Genomic DNA, 17,464 nt, shown 5'->3' on the forward strand with positions numbered 1-17,464 from the left:
GTAACTCGGCCACTCAGTCCCAGCTGTTGTGCGCACTGAAACCTAAAATGAATTCCCCTCTTCCGGACTTGTTCGTACAGAGAATCATGGTTTGCTTGAGTCTTGGTCTCGCTACTCCTGGAGCGTACTCCACTTTTATTTGTCCAAGTTTTGTTTATATGTTTTAGCTATTCCTGTAATCTGCTTCTTTGGCTTTGTCTCCTTGGGCTACTTTCCTGGTGCCAATGATCTTCATCTCCTACTGTACCCCTAAACTCTCAGAAAACCTTTGCTTGTCACTGGGGCCGTACCCATGCACCTGTACCTTTTAAGGTACAGAAATGGATTCTGAGGAACATCCCAAAGGTACAAGCAGCATTAATGTACCATCAATGGTACAGAAGTGATCCTCAGAGTACATTTCTGCACCTTGAAAGGTACAATTACCTACAGCTAAGGGTACAGTTGGCAGACCATTGAGGGTACAGCCCCAGTGACAAGAAAAGGTACAAATTTTTACCCTTTTTTCTGGGAGTGTACCAGTCATCCTCACTTCCTGTACAACTCATTCTAGAGCTGTACCAGTTTATTATTGGGTTTTGGAGCCATAAAGCATGTTTACCAGACTCCTTCAGTACAGCTGTGATAAAAATGACCCACATACATACATTTTCTATGAGAGTTTGTGTACTGATACCTTGCCACCCCCCTCTCTTGCTGGGCCCCGAACACAAATAATCATTTTGTACTTTCAGTCCTGTGGTCTGAAATGTTGGGGTTAATGGAAACTCAGAAGTAAGACTCCGCACTGTACAGATAAGTGGGTGGCAAGAATACATTGAAATGAAAATTTAGTTGGAGAAAAAGCACTGAGAAAAATATACACATCTTCCAAGCCTCCGCCAATCACTCCCCAATTCGCCCGAGTTTCTCTCAGCCTTGTCATCGTATTTTCCGTCCCTTATTCCTTGTTAATGGGCCCCGTGGTGAGACAACATGAAGTGGCAAATTTACACTCAAAGCTCGGAATTGAAAGGAGACTGAAGTCTCTGTTCGTAGATGAAATCCGTGCCCCTCCAAAAGAACCACGGAAGCCAGAAAGAACCAGCGCAATCTGAATAGAACTCCCCAATTCACAATAGGCCCTGTCTTATGGAACACAGAGAACAGGGCTTCAGATATTTAAAAATAATCCACTAAAAGGAGAAGCTTTGCAAAGGGGAAAAAATCTCATCGAATAAAACCAGAAGGAGCAGACAAGAGATTGAGAACAGAAGAGAAAAGATGAAGAGAAACAGGGAGAGTAAGTGCTTGGTGCCATTATTGGTAATATTTGCTAAATGTCTTAGCTTCCAGTAAAGCTAAAACTGAACAGAAGTGAGAGGCAGCACATGTACTGAGTTAAATCAGATTTTTTCACAGTGTGTCATGTACTTTCTGAACATATGAATATCACGCACACGCCTGTTTCCTACACTTCAGTGGAAAAACAGAGGTAGTACAAGACTTCCGCCACCAAATGCAAGTCTCCTGTGTCAGACCCCCACACAGAGAAACGGGAAAGGGGGTGGGGGCGTTCACACTGCTAATATCTGTACAGTGACTCATTGTGACTCACCCTATGCATTGTGCAAAAGTGAAAAGTCTGAGAAAAGAGCAGCACAGTCTGGGTGTTTACCTGTACACAATGTGTCCAGGAATATTTCCCTGGCTTCCAGAAATGCTTGTTTAAGAGAACAGACTTTCTGGACAGAGAATGTCCACCTACACCAAATGAGGCCTCAACACATCCTGTGTGATTCTAATGTGACTTTACTGCTATTTCCCACATCCAGAGCAGCTTCAGTCACTTGCCAGCTGAGTGTTTTAAAAACAGTCATTTAATCTGTCAATTAAAAATAATGAAGGTATAACATTGTTCCACAACTGACTCTGTTAAGTCAGTATGAAATGTGTTTAAGTAATCTTGCTAGTACAAAATAAGTTAAATTGTAATAAACTTCTTAATATCCATTCATCCATCCATTTTCTGCACCTGCTTGTCCTATATAGGTTGATGGGATCCAAAGCCTTTCCCAGAAGCTACTGGCACAAGGATGGGAATATCCCAGTATGGGGCACCAGTCAATCAGAGGATTTGTTAACATGTGTGACTATAAACGTTGTAGAAAAATAATGTGTGATTTCTAACTAACGTGGAAAGGGAACAAACAGGCCGAAATCCGAAACTAAGACCCACCTCAAAAAATCAGCAGACCTACCTGCTGCCTGCTTAGCACTGCACCCCACACTGCACCCCACACTGCTACCCTCACTGCAAATCACTGCCGGAAACAAGTCCCTCTCATCAGATTCCCTATAAGTCAAAGGGAACCTTAACTGGTTCTAATACACGGAGAGTAAAATGATAAAAGGTTCAAATTTATAGCTAATTAGACTACCTCGGGTTCAAATATCTATTACAGCTTTTTCCATTTAGCCACTGCGTAAGAAATTTGATGATCTCTCTGGTAAAGCCATCATCCAGTTATACAGACAGGAAAAATTCCTCTCAACAGGTGGCTTTGAACCATCATATTCTCTTTCTGGTTACAACAAGGGATTCCCTTTCATCCTTCTCTCCTCGTCTCCCTTTCACTCCTTGCCTGTCTCTCTTTCCCTCTCCAGGGATCACTCGTCTGGGCCCCCCAATCTCCAACCCCCTCCCAGCCCCCAGTGCCATCATAAAAAACTGCAGAAAGCACAGTGAGCAAAGCAGCTGCCGGGACAATGAGAGGTGGAGCCAATTAAGAGGCAGAAACACCAAAACAAGTCGCCGGTCGTTATAAGAAGCGGACATTGTAACAGAGTGAGGAAGTGCTCTTCCTGACTGAGGGAGCTGTCACACACACGCAGTGTGTTGGTGTCCCGTTGCATTGTGAGGTTGAATTCGGGAGCGCGATTCAATGCTGAATAGCCACTCCTTGTGTCACGCTGCATGAAATAAGGACCCAGAGAAATGAGGACAATGAGCTGCTCCTTGCCTGGTTTATAATGGTCCCACATGTTACGCTGATGGTTAGGCTGCTATTTCAGGATGCTGTTTCCTTAAAGATACAGCTCTCGAAAGGCTTGAGTTCTCGAAAGGCTATTGACAATATCTAGGGTACGAAAGCACAGACGGTACGGCAAGAAAAACTAGTGTCGCTTTACAGATAAAAAAAAAATACAGAACTTAGTGTGTATTCAACTCAAGGTGCTCATTGAGGTCATTTAAAACATATAATTTAGATTTCTGGCAATATATATGAATACGCAACAGAGATCTTCACCATCAAAAGCCCCAATTAGATCAAGTACTCAAACAAATATAAACAAGACCTTATAGTGAATTCTCAGCTGTACATGTGAAACAGATTCTGTGCCAATCTACATCACTGCAATCCAAATAATGCTGACCTGTTATCACCAAATATTAGGATTTCAGCACTTAAAGGCAAGGGGAATGGCGTTCTTTGAAAGGTCTTTGATGGATTCCAATAACTTCTGAAAGATAGGATTACAGGAGTATGTTTTTTTTAGATGTTGGGGGGGGGCTCTATGCTATTCGGGTACAATCAGGGGTGGGATGGGGATGTGGGGATAGGACAACAGCGGGGGCGAGAGTGGGGGGGGGGGGCAGCAGATGTTTTAGCTTTGGATTTTGGCTGGAAAGGGCAATTATGAGTGACCTTAATGATGCTGGCAGACACCCATAAACTTGGTTCAGTGAAAGAGTTTCTCATTAGTTGACTAGTCTAAAAACACCCCCCCCCCTTACTCCCCACATCTACAAGCCAGAAAATGTTGCAGTAAGCAGGGAACCAGGTGGCTACGAGTTCAAATCCTGGATTTTATGTACTAGTTGCCTGTGAGGAGCCTATTAGCAGAATGTGTGGAACTGGTCCTGGTCCACTGCTGCATTTGGAAAAAAAAGGGTCCTTCATGTGGGGCCGGTGGCAGTAAAATGCACCGGCGCGGTCCAAACGCACCGACGTGGTCCAAACGCACCGCGGTAATGAAGCCTCTTTTCCATTTTGTAGCGCTGGACTCGGGGCTGGCAGGCTGGGTTTCAGTCTAGGGGAGAGGATTGGACTTCAGCACATTAAAAACATTGTTAAGAGCCCAATATAAAAACAAAGACCTGTAATTTATGTGTGCAATTATCCCACCTTTTTACATATTAACTTCACCGTGCGCCATAAATCCCTGTAACAGCCACAGTACTGGGAGAAAGGCTAATGGTCTCCGGTGGACTTCCTGATAGGTCCAGGGCCGACGGCGGACAAGTTCTGCGCAGGTTAACTGTGGTCCGTTCTCACGCACTTGGCAATGCCCGGTCTTGTCTTCTAGGCTAAGCCGCTGGCATGGGCAGCTCTTGGCACGACGGTCGCTATTGAGTTTTCATAAATCTAGGTCATCCCAGGCTTCCGTCAGACGGGCACAGTGGAAACAGCATAAATGATAGAGTGAACAAAGTGCCGCTCGGCTAAAATGGAAGCAGAAGACCTCGCTGACATCCGTTCAGGATGGACCTCCTGGAACAAGGAAACCAGCGCCATTTTGATAACCCTTTATCGTTTCAACAGTATACCACAAATATATAAAGGCCACCTGGGCAGAAATAAATTACATTTTTTGAACGTCAAAAGAATTTAAAAAAAAAGAAAAGATGAAGACCTTGACTGAGAGCAACCAAAATAGCTGAAATGGGACCTTCCAGGCCTGATTGCAGGTGTGACGCAGCGGCTCACGGCGGCACGAAAATAAAGAAACGTAAAGGACAAAAACCACATTGGTGACCTGCGTCTGTGGTTAAAAAAGAGAAACAAAGAAGAGAAAGATGGCTACAAAAACCAAAGGTCCTCTTTAATTTCTGCATATTCATTCCATAATGAATATATTCAGAACCATTATTTTCTATAATAATACACAAAGGACACATCATTGTGTATATTCTCTCCAAACAATTCTGTTTCCAGATTATCGAATTCATCAGCCAGTTTCCATCATTTTGTCATATTTATATTACAAAACAATGTCAATTAGTTATCCAAACCACTCTCAAAATAATCCTAAAATATCCCTAGGATATACATTATATTATTACCCCACAATGCTGGTCCCAAGCCCAGATGAGATAGGAAATGGGTTTTGCATAGGGCCAGCCACCTTGCCTTGTGAAAACCCATGGTTACTCTAACACCAACAAGAGTTCCTGACACCTCAAGCCTGGCAAGAGAGAGGTCATGAAGTCCTGTGGAGCCATGAGGACAACTACCCTCATGTCATCCAAAACAATCAATCTTCCCAGCAGTGATTGGTTAACAGAAATCTTCACATATTTGCCACACAGAAACTTCCGTAAGGCAAGAGATGAAAATACATACAGAAAACTAAACTTCTGAGCGTAGTATTATTGTAGACATGAAGACTATAAACACAGATAACCACCATAAAAAAGTGTTTGAGCCCGATCATAAATTGACTAGGATTTGAAAGCTAACAGAAATGAAACTCTTCAACAGCTGTGCACAGATGGAGGTGCTTTAGTGGAGAATCAGACCAAGGCTGTGTGTGTGAACAAGTGGCTGCTGCTTAATCTACAGGAAGCAACGAGGAGCGGCAGGAAGTGAGACAGAGGGAGAGATTCTTCCCGGACGAATGCCCAAGACAGCAGCTGAGAGACCACTGAGCACAGCATACCTACAATGGGCACTGGTACGTCGATCGCCCTTTGAACCCCATTCAAAAGATGTCGGAAGCTGGGTTTGAGGCTGGTTACCTGGAGAAGATGGATCTAGATGTGCAACTGAGACAAAATAAAGTCAAACTTTGTAGCCCCAAGGCTGCAGTCACTTGGCAGAGGACTAGCCGCATTCTTTGCCGGCTTCCATTGCCCCCCAAACATGGAAATTCCCCCCGTCTGGCCCCCGACTCTACCCCATGTATGCATGAGCATCGGCCCTTATGTCAGCCAGATGTTGAAAGAATAGGAAAGACTTAAAAAAAAAAAAAAAACGAAGAATGGCACCAAATGTCTCTCATATCCATTTCAATATGGCGTAACACGCGCAATCATATTCAGAGGTTGTTGAGATTCGTTCCCGGAATCTGAATGAAGGAACTTGACTAATTGAACTATAGTAAGAACCTGCATCCAAGATTCATGCAGGTGAGCTTCTCTGCCTAAAGAAGCTCCACCTGATTGCTCCCTTTTCCCTGCTCTACGACGGCATCTGTATAATAAAGCTGACCTCAGCCTGTGATCAAACTGTCCCATTCAAGGAAAGGGCACCTGCAGCCTCCTAACACCTCAATGAGATCGTGGCTATTCTACAGCCCACACAATGGGCGGAATGGACAAGGCAGCGTCTGACATTTTCTAGGAAACAGAATAGTGTGGTATCACTACTGAAAGGAGAAACTCACGAGAAAAGGCAGGGAGAGCGAAAGACAGAGAAAAAGGAGGCAATGTTGCAGCAGAGGAGATATGAATCTGATCACACAAATGGAGCCGTGAATCGGATACACCCCATTGTCAAGCCCCGTCCCCTCATCCCTGGACAGATGGGGAGAGAGGCAGCTTTGCCTCCGAGGAGCAGCGCATAGAATGGCAAGAGCGCAACTCAGGTGTCTGTCGGACAGGAGGAGGGGGAATATAGCTCTGCTGTGTCATTAGAGCATGTGGCTTTTGAGGTCCGTCACCTACATCAGCTTTCCCTCGCTTGGGCACAAACACACAGCTGCATGAACAAGCTGCTCACTGGTCTTATGGTGTGTGTCTTTTATTATTCCTGTCTCTTTCCCTTTTCCCACTAGATATACCCAGATCCCTGTCCTGCAGAGATAATTATTGACTAAAAGGATTAAGATCAACATTAAATGGCATCGGCCACACGGGAGGTAGGGATCAGCTCCGCCAGATATCACCCTGATTAGTTAGGTTTAGACCACATATGAAAAGGAAACACGGCAGCAGAGTTCAAACAGCCTGATCTTATCCAGATTTTCACACTGCAGAGCTTCAGTCCAGGCCTTCCTGAGCCATTAACCCACCTCATAAAGACATGCAGGAAGCTCACCAGTCACCATTGAGCTATGCTAAAGGTAGTCTAGAAACCTCACTCGACCACATAGTTCTGCCTCCATATTGTCACACTATGGATAACGACCAGTTGGGGGACAGCTGATCCTCAAAGCAATGCCATTTGCAGACAGGCATTTTTCATCTCTTACATGCCAATACTCAGCTCCTCCATATTGCAGTTTTGGGGACACAATAGCACTGTGAGCTCAGGTGCCCAACGCTTTCTCTGGGCCTAACAAAGGAGAGGGCAGGCTGTCTATGAGTGAAATAACACTGCAGAGCACAATGCAGTTTCACTGCAGTATTCGTCTCCACCGCAAGGCACACCTACGAATCCAGCACAATGAGCGCAGACAGGGTCCGGCATGGGCGTACCGACACACAGAGCCACAGACAGAGCTTCCCATTGCCTCTTGGGAAAATCTAGGCATGGGGGACTGTAAAGGCAGAGTCTGATGGATGTTTTCACTACAAGACGCAACTTGAGTTGGTTTTATTAACAGCAGAAAAAACATCCTCTCCAGGGATATGGGCTGAGTCTAAAGCTGAGTCTAAAACTTTTGAACATAACTTATGGCGGACAGAAGGCTTGAGCCCAAGGCAGTACTATTGTGAGGAAATCAAATTGATTATTTTATTTATGTAACTCATTGACGGTGATAGAGTTAGATGGTCATATGACTCACTGGCATGATTACCTGTACATGGGGTAATAGGAAAAAAAACTTCAAATTTAAATTTAAAACCTGCAGTTATGGCAAACCATCAGGCTGAAAAGCTGCATTTCATATTTAGATGGTACTACTAACCATAACATAAGGAGGGTCCAGACAGAGAGATGATTTGCTGTGGACTTTCCTGTATCCCTCCCAGCAAAGTGAAGTAGGACGTGATATAGATAGGGCCACAAAGTACGTAAACGAGAGCAAAACAGATCATGTAGATAAAGGTGGTCAAAAAAAAAAGGAAAATAGAATATAAAACGAGAGTGAAAAAGCGAGGGATGGTGGCCTACTTCCAAACTGTACACCAAACTGACCAGCCCGCGTGCGATACGAACGGCCGCCCTTCGTCTTTGCCTGGTCTTCTGAAAAGAAAAGAAAAAAAAGCCAGCGTCACGTCGAGCGGGCGAAATAAATAAATAAATAAACAAACAGCGGCGAGCTAAAGAAAAGTCTCCTGAAAGGAAGTGAAGCTCAAGCCAAGATAACAGCTGCCGCAGATCTCTCTCCTCCTCTCCTCCTCTCCTCCTCTCCTCTGTGCACGTTTGTTTGTTTCTGGGTCAAGAAGTGCCTGAAAGACACAAACACACACATGCACATGGGAAACAAGTTAATAAGTAAATAGGCTGTGCCCCATATCTGATCTGGCATCGTTGCAGCATCTGATACAATAATACGGGGGGTGGGGGGGGGGGGGGGACAAATCAGTGTTATCTTTTCATTCAAGGCAGACAAGAAAAGACTAAAGAAACAGCACAAAGAGAAAAAAAAGCCCCCCCATTCTGGCCTTTTCTCTCTTGCATACATCTCCCTGCTTTCCTTGGCTTCTCTCTCCTGGTAACCAAAGCCTCTCACAGAGAATTCCAACATTCAGCCAAAGGCAAAGATGTGTGTGGGGGGGGGGGGACCCCCCCTGTCAGAGAGCCTGTTACCCTTGGTGACCTAAGGACGATGGTTCCCTTCGATGCTGAATGGGCGAAATCCTAGATACGAGTAACACGACTTGCTTCGTGCCAGTGTGCGGAGATGAGTGTTTACCTGGAAAGACCTGAAAGTCTGTCAAACCCCTGGGTAATTGCCACGTGCTTCACAGGAAGCCAGATGCGGCTGCTATGGAATTGGAAGTAGAATTTATTTGCGCAAACAAGGTCAAGAATAACCCAATGGGCATCGTAACTTTACAAAGCGAATGTTTTAGAGTGGATGAATATAAGGTATCAGTTGGTCCCTTTAGGCTTAAATCTAGTGCTAATGCTAAAGCTAATGCAGCAAATTAGTAGTCAGAGCGCAGCCAGACCGGGTACAGTGCTGTTTACGCCAGGACTCTGACTTCCCCTGACCGAGCATGACAACTATCACAAATAAAACTTTATTTAAAAAAAAAAACAAGACGTGCATTACACTATTGCTTGAGAATAGATGCTGTCCGCTTGACTCAACTGCACGGTACAAAAACCTGCCAGGATTTCAACATAAACAGCCAGTCACATGTGGCTTAGTGATCGGGGGAAGAGCTGGATCGTGCTGCTTTTAGCGCCAAATGGAAACCCTTCCCTTAATGTATAAACAGACGCTGCACTGTCTTGGTCATAAAAATATGTTCTTTATTTCTTTATCGGTGTATCTTTTTAGATATGGCAAATATCCTGGAGCCTGTGCGGCTCACTTGTGTGAATGTGTTGTGCAGCGGCGTGCATTTCACGATCTGGGGGTGGGCAGTGTGTGCAAAGCGGCTCCTGAGCACATGTAGTCAAACACAGACGTGTTCTGCCCAAACCACAAAGTGCACTGAAATGACACAACTCTGAGAGAACAATGATACATTAGACCAGACATGGTTTCAGATCCTGAAATGCATTGGTGTTTTTTTAATGAACATTAAAATAAAATAAAAAAAACACAAATAAGTAAATTCCAGAGGATTGTACTTTCTCATGCTCTTCTCCAGTACCTCAACAGGCACTGCTTGCTGGCTGTGCAGTTAACTGGAGGGCATTCTGAAGTCACCAATTTCTGAAAGTGATTTTATATCTTCCTGCCACCCACATCTTGAATTGCTGCCTGTGAAACAAGTCATCGATCGTGCACATAGCTGTCCAGCCAAAAGCACTGCAAGTGATGCTTATTATGGATTACGCTACGCACAAATACCTCCACCAGCATTCCTGCATCGTCAGTTTCAAGTTTGTCGTTTTTCCTGCGTGGGAAGCAGACGTGAGGAGAATGCTGTGTTGGATTGTGGACCAAGGAGATCTTGCCTCCAGGCCTCTGGGAACTCTTCTCCTGCCCCCTGGTGGCACAGTGAGCAGACCAACCTCACAAAGACACAGGAATAACATACCAAGATAACTTAACAATCCAAAAAAAGAGCTTATAAAAGCCATGAAAGGTCATGTATAGGATCATGCAGTTTCTATTCCTTTATAAAAACTAAACTTCCTACACCAAGATCGGGCCCTCACCCAAAGGATTTAGGAAAGTTAGCACATAAACATAAACTGTTTTTAATTCAACATGGTTTCAGATGTGGGCTAAATAGATGATGACCACATAGTGCATGTCAGAGACGACACTTCAGGTTTTACAAACTACTATAAAACTGAAAGGCTCCTGTGCTTGGCTGAATAGTTAAACTCTTCTTGTGATTTGTCTTGCTTATGATCTTGATTGAAAGATTTGCCCAGCTGTTTCGCATTAGCATTACTGACACATGCATGATTATAATAACCAATAAGAAAAGAGACTGACCACTCAGCATGCAGCAAGAAACCAGCGCTCATAAATGAATGAGCTACAGTATAGCAATCTCTTCTTTGATGGATGTCAATGTCCCTCAAAGGCTACAGAAGTATGTCCTGATGTTTCATCAGGCTATAGAAGGGTTCGTAGGAATATGCCTGCGGTTTATGGCCAATCACAGGAGGCATATTAATACGCTATGGGGAAATTTAGCCACACTGTAGTCTAACCACATGTATTCAGATGGTGGCAGGAAACCAGGGAACCCAGCAAAAACGTGTGCGAGAACCCGAGAGAGAACCTGAAACCTCAACGCAGAGATGGGATTTGCGTACCCAACCAAGAAGGTATCAGTCTACAGTGTTAGCCACTAAACCAACTCACAGCCCTGCATCAGGGTCAATCTTCATTATTAAACCCTTCAGCTCCACTACGCCAGAAGGAAACCTTGCCGCTCACTGACATCCTGCTGGGTCCGGGTTTACAGAGATGTGGGGGCTGCCAGCCCTGACCCTGTCACTGAGGTGCGACCCATCGCCTGTCAGAAGCCGGACGCCTGTATGGCAGCCCTGTGAGTCCGGGGGGCATTTAGGGACAGTCAGTTGTAATGTTATGTAAGCAGGTGAGTCATATGGGGCGAGGCCAGCGACTGCTGCCTGCCCCAAGATTTCTTTGAACGTAGCAGCACTGTAAAGGCTTTTCTCCCCTCTCCGTGTGCCTTTATTAGGCCCAGCTGCCGTCAGGATATAATACAGGCATTGACTAAGTAGTGGCCTCCTACCCGAGAAGCAGCCAGATTTGTATACAGTTTCTGGAGTGAGGCTTGTTTAAAAGGTTTAAAGGCACCAATTAAGAAGAAGTGTGAGAGGGGAAATTCGTACATGTGGGGTTTTAAAACATTTAAACAGGAAGCAGTGCTCTGCACGTTGACTGGGGGAAAAGGGGCTTTTTGCATTGCTAAGGATATTATTGATGCAGACGGTGGAAAACTAATAGCAATTCAAATTTATTAACCTATTAGTTCCTCAAGAGTCCGTGCCAAGAGTCTGTGCCTATCAAAGAGCACGACATACTTCCATTCCTGATAAGTCTGAGACGTGATGGATATCTCTAGCTGTACAATTAACAACAGTCAGCAGGAATGAGGAAATCTCAACGTTTGGTGTTGCGAAACGTGGAATATGTGAATAAACTGATGACATTGCAGTAATTGTGTCTTAAAAATATAAGTGATTCACCATGGGCACTGAGTCGACTCAGAAATGAGCAAATAGGTGCAGCAGACACAGAAAAGAGATTGCAGCAGTCACCTGTAAAAGCACCATGCGTAATCAAATAATAGCTCCTCTGCGGCCAAATAGCTGAACTTTGTATTTACAAACGTAAGACTGAGTCACGCCGCACATGGCTTACGCCCACAAAGAACACTGGCTTGTTTACCCTTGCCCCCTTTGTTCAGTTTGCCACTACCTCTCTGAACACCGAAGACATTACCAACGCTTTGAGTCAGAGTTATTGCTTCAAGTTGTTTCCAGAATAAAACAGCATGCTATTCACTCCATAGGAATGACAAGGTTCCAGAAATGGCCATGTGGAGTAGGCGTATAACTGCAAGAAGGGGAGAGTCATGCCAGTACTGCCTCGACCAATCACAACGTGGCAACTTCGGGCGACATCCTCTTGAAGTGTGGGAAGTAATTCTTTATCGAGTTTAATAGGTAGCTAGAGTCAACATGTCCACTGTCTTCTTAACCCATCTCCTGTTGAATCGTCATCCTCAGACTATTCAAGTGCTGAACAGACTGGCTTCTCTTAGCCTAAGACTGGGTCTGTTCAAAAGACTAATACCATGGGACTCACACTGAATCTAAATCTGTTTATTCATTGCACGTTCTATTTCTATGCCAAAGTTCCATACCAAATTTGCAAAATCCCTCCCCACCACTGCTAATCCGCTAACTGCTAATTAGCGAAGCTAACCTTTTCATTAGCAGATGTTTCTGCTAACTTTGAAAATCATTAATGGAACAATTAGCTTCTGTTAAATTTAGTTCCGCTGTCATTCTGCATTTCACAAGTAAAAAGAATGAAGTTTAACAGTCAAAAATGTTTGTAAACCCTAAAATCATACATATTTGTTACTGTCTGTTATGGATGTATCTGCAACAGCCTATCTAACACGCTGTTGGCTGACTATGTGTAAACACAAGACGTGATTAGGTAATAGCTTGCTGGATTTAAGATAGTATGGGCTAAATTTAAGTGAACGAAGATGAAGTCCATTTAAACTTGAGTACCCTGAGCTAATAGAAGAATGGGTGCCTGTACTATGAAGATGGATTTCTTGCTTAGACAGATAACTTTAAGGTACCATAGTTTAAATTGATTTTTATCTTTGTTCATTTACATTTAGCCCAGACTACTATAAATCCGACAAGTTATCCAGCTAAACAAGAAAACCAGCTTATTGATACAGGCCTCAGGTTGTTTTTTTCAGGTTCTGAGTGACAGAGTTATAGACCAATAAAGAGCTGAGACCCTCCTTCCAAGTTCCGGGTAAATGGTGCCATGTTTGTAGTCCCCAAGTGGTTCCACTGAGGGCAAAATGTCAGCATGCACAATAGGGCTTCTCCAACAAGAAAGCAAACTAAATATCATATAAAGAAAACTTCAATGCAGATTTATTCCCGAAACTTTACACAATCCAACGAAACCCAATTGGGTAAATCCTAAATATCCCCTGGTTCGCACTCTAGTGTTAAACAGGATTTTTAGCTCTCTATGTTTGTTTTTAAGGGTTTCAGAGCCAAATACCAAACCAAAGCCAATTCATATAATAAAAGTTAGTGGTTAGTGCTTATCGTTAAAGTTTTAGTGGTTTATCAGTTTAGCATTATCAAATTAAAACTAGTTAGTGGATCAAAGGTTATTGAAGCTAACTTTTCGGTTAGCTGTGCCCACCAGTGCTTCCTACCAATCAGATGGTTTAACTGTATTTGTTTGTCTGTGTCATAATATCCATGTTATATTTATACGTCTCAGTTTTTATATTCTGTTTATTGCTTCTCCAAAGGTAAATACTTTCTGAAATATAGTCTAGGGGGTCTCATTATTAATTAGATAATAGTTGTGAAAGTTTAAGTGTAGACATTCAGGGCCACATGACACTTACCTGATACTGATTTTCCTATTCACCTAACTTTCCATCCGCAGTACACATGGAGTTGCACATGACTGAACAAAACACAGGGCTGGGATTTGATTCACTGCCAAGGCGGACGATTCTTGTCTGATGAAGATTTAACGTCATTCAGAGTTTCAGTCTGACTCAGTGACAAAAGATCGCAAGATTAGTAATTTCTGTACTTAGTTGCCTTGCAGACAGTTTTATCCCTGAGCTTTACGTAGCTGACAATTACAAGCTTATGCTTTTACCAGTTTATACAGCTGGATATGTGCTGAATTAGTCAGGTATCTTGCCCAAGCCGATATTTACCCCAATCAGCAAACTTTTTGACTCTGCATTGTTATCATTCATCTTCCTACCATGACTGATGTGATTTTGGAAATTTGAAAGTTTTTCATAATTCGTTGTGGGTGTAATAATTATATATGTATCAGGTCTTATTGTGTCCAGATAGTAATTAAAGGAAAACCTTTAACAGAAAACCTAGGTAGACCTAGGTAGTCCTGAACATATGAAGGGGAATCAAGCAAATGTGGCCAGATCAACTATCAAACCAGTTAAGGGTGCAAAGACCTACCAGTTGTAATTTTGGCTAAAAGGAAGTTTATGCAATCAATCAATCAATCTATCTATCTATCTATCTATCTATCTATCTATCTGTCTCTCTGTTTGTCTGTCTGTGAGTAGGTGTGTTCAATTAAGTCTGTGCATCGCATCAACATAGATAGATAATTAAGGTCCACTAAGTAAAAATTCAAGCCAAGATTTAGTTTCAACCAACCAGTTAAATACTCTGTGACTGTGACTCTTTAGACTCAACCAGTTGGTTGAAACGAAATTTTCATGGACCGGAACTATCCAGCTCTGCACATCATTAAGAGTTATGTGCATGGTCCTGAAGGAATGATATTTGATTAAGCCATTTCCAATAAAACCAGATCTCAGAATGCCGCCCTACCAATCCAAGCTTCAGATGTTCTAGAAAATGATCACTGTGACTACTAGAGTATTAGGATAGACAGTCAGACTATCTGAAGCTGCCTTAATTTCCAGCAATGTGCCCTGATTTTGCTGTGGAGAACAGTAATTGACAGCAGCCTGCTGCCCAGCTGAGAGGGTCCCCCACTGGGCACAGCTGCAGTGCTGCCACTGGCCTCTCAGGACTTCTGTCCAGCTGAGAGGGTCCCCCACTGGGCACAGCTGCAGTGCTGCCACTGGCCTCTCAGGACTGCTGCCCAGCTGAGAGGGTCCCCCACTGGGCACAGCTGCAGTGCTGCCACTGGCCTCTCAGGACTTCTGCCCAGCTGAGAGGGTCCCCCACTGGGCACAGCTGCAGTGCTGCCACTGGCCTCTCAGGACTGCTGCCCAGCTGAGAGGGTCCCCCACTGGGCACAACTGCAGTGCTGCCACTGGCCTCTCAGGACTGCTGCCCAGCTGAGAGGGTCCCCCACTGGGCACAACTGCAGTGCTGCCACTGGCCTCTCAGGACTGCTGCCCAGCTGAGAGGGTCCCCCACTGGGCACAGCTGCAGTGCTGCCACTGGCCTCCCAGGACTGCTGCCCAGCTGAGAGGGTCCCCCACTGGGCACAACTGCAGTGCTGCCACTGGCCTTTCAGGACTGCTGCCCAGCTGAGAGGGTCCCCCACTGGGCACAGCTGCAGTGCTGCCACTGGCCTCTCAGGACTGCTGCCCAGCTGAGAGGGTCCCCCACTGGGCACAGCTGCAGTGCTGCCACTGGCCTCTCAGGACTGACTATAGGCCATTGCAACTCTTTAGTTGCTAAAAAAGGCATACATAACCACCGGCATTTTTTTTTTAATAAAACTCGTAAAATACATCTTTCTCAATAAGACATGTGCTTTCACCAGGAGAATATGTCATAATGGCAGTGGCCAAGAATCAAAGCCTGGAAAACGGTCACCATATGGCTAACGTGATTGCATCAACGGTGTGTTACTTGTTAGGGCTCTATTTCTGACAAAAGATTACAATTCCATTAAAGATTAAGTCAAGAACAGGCTTTAAAATGGTACTGCACCATATCTCCATGTAAGCTGACCTTTCTGAGCATGCAGAACAGGAGCAAGTGCTAGATGCACAGAGGGTCAACAAAGAAGTAGCAAAAATCAATTTAATGGTTAATTCGCACGCACATTGTCTTTATGGTTGAAATATTAAACCATCTTAAGATAAAATAAGTGTATAAAAACTAAAATAATAACATTTAAAATAATCTATACAGTTCAGGTATTTAACCGGAACAATTATTATTTTAATATAATAATAGTTTTCCTATAACATGCCCAAATGTGGTCCCTGTTCCTCACCTAATGCCTTCTGAGGTTCTCTACCTTCTGGTGCCTTAGACGGATAAGTAGAAACACTGCAAGCGTATAGATAAGTACCATATTGTGTGCACTAATGATGGGGCAGGTCAATATGTGCCGACTGAATCAATCACGGGGGCAGGAAGGCAAACAAAAGCCGCTGAAGTAAAAGGCTAGCTCTGAAAGAGTGTTCTCTGAGTTACATCACAATACCTGAGTATCATTCCTGCTTGTAAGGTAACTGAGCATTAGCCAATAGAGATGCAGAGCAAAAAGCTTCACAATGGAAGGCAAACATGACAAGGGGAAGGACTAAATCTATGAGGATTAGCTGTGTGAGCCCTTTCTTTGCACATGGTTGGCACAGAAGTTAACAGCAGGAGCTAACAGGTTCTACAACTTTCTGCATGTCATTACCCAGAAGACCCCTGGGCTGACCCAATTTCTGAAGGCAAATCCACCTTTTCAGACTTTGCTCATAACTGCTTATCATTAATAAGATAATGAAATCAGTCACAAGTGCCGTGAGCATGACTGGACTTTTGCCAAGCAGCACGAAGTCCTACTCTCTACAGTTCAGGAGAGGGAAAAAAACACCTCACACATCTCTCGTCAAAGAAGGCCTGGTTCTCACAGAGTTCCAGCCCAATCACCTGTGAGTAATCACTCATCCAGTCTCCACCCACATCTTCTCAGACTATTTTTAAACCTTAGCCTTAGCGTGCAAAGCTCCAGCAGAGCCTATTTTCTTAATGACAAGGGGGGTGGGGGCTGTTTTTAAAAGCAGACATGATGTAAAATAACTTTACTGCTAAAATCTGAGCCGTGGAAGGAAAAAGAAATTCCCTAAGGAGGTGTAACTGAAACAGAGCCACTACACAAACCCAACTGAGCCCTACTCCAAGATCAACACTCGAGTTTGCACATGAGATTCTCAAAGTCATACATAGGGCTTTGTCATCTGACCTTTTTATAGAAACCAAAACAAGCCCCGCTTCGGCATTCCCTTACTCCCATTCTTTAATGGCTTACAGTGTGAGATGTAACCACTTCCCACATGTGCTGTTTAGCCCTGGGCCCGGCAGAGAGGGGCCGCGCTGGAACTCTGCAGATCCCAGGTCGAGAGATCTTGCGCCAGGTCCAAATACTGTCGAAAAACAAACAAGGAGACGGAGCTGGAATGCTGTCAAACCAGAATATTTCCCTCCAGAAGTGAAGACATGAAATGATAAAAACAACCGCACAGCTTTGCAATCACATTTACATTTTTTTAAGACTATCCATGACATATAGAGGTAACCTTTTACACAGAGTGCTGGTTAATTTCTTTATGATACAATATGAGTACCTTTATTGGGATTATGTAATATTTTATCACCCTTGCAAATCATTAATTGCTAAG

At 44.0% G+C, this 17,464-nt stretch overlaps 1 long non-coding RNA gene across 1 annotated transcript; it reads right to left on the minus strand.

The window, feature by feature from the left end:
- Positions 1-3,642: 3,642 nt before the first annotated feature.
- Positions 3,643-17,212, minus strand: LOC111849530 (uncharacterized). The gene is made up of 5 exons (XR_011982506.1): positions 17,095-17,212; positions 9,961-10,099; positions 8,103-8,380; positions 4,170-5,809; positions 3,643-4,074 (listed from the first exon to the last, which is right to left on the minus strand). It is a non-coding gene; the product is annotated as an uncharacterized lncRNA (long non-coding RNA).
- Positions 17,213-17,464: the final 252 nt, after the last annotated feature.

The sequence above is a fragment of the Paramormyrops kingsleyae genome, chromosome 14 (assembly GCF_048594095.1).
Source record: "Paramormyrops kingsleyae isolate MSU_618 chromosome 14, PKINGS_0.4, whole genome shotgun sequence".
NCBI classification, from domain to species: Eukaryota; Metazoa; Chordata; class Actinopteri; order Osteoglossiformes; family Mormyridae; genus Paramormyrops; species Paramormyrops kingsleyae.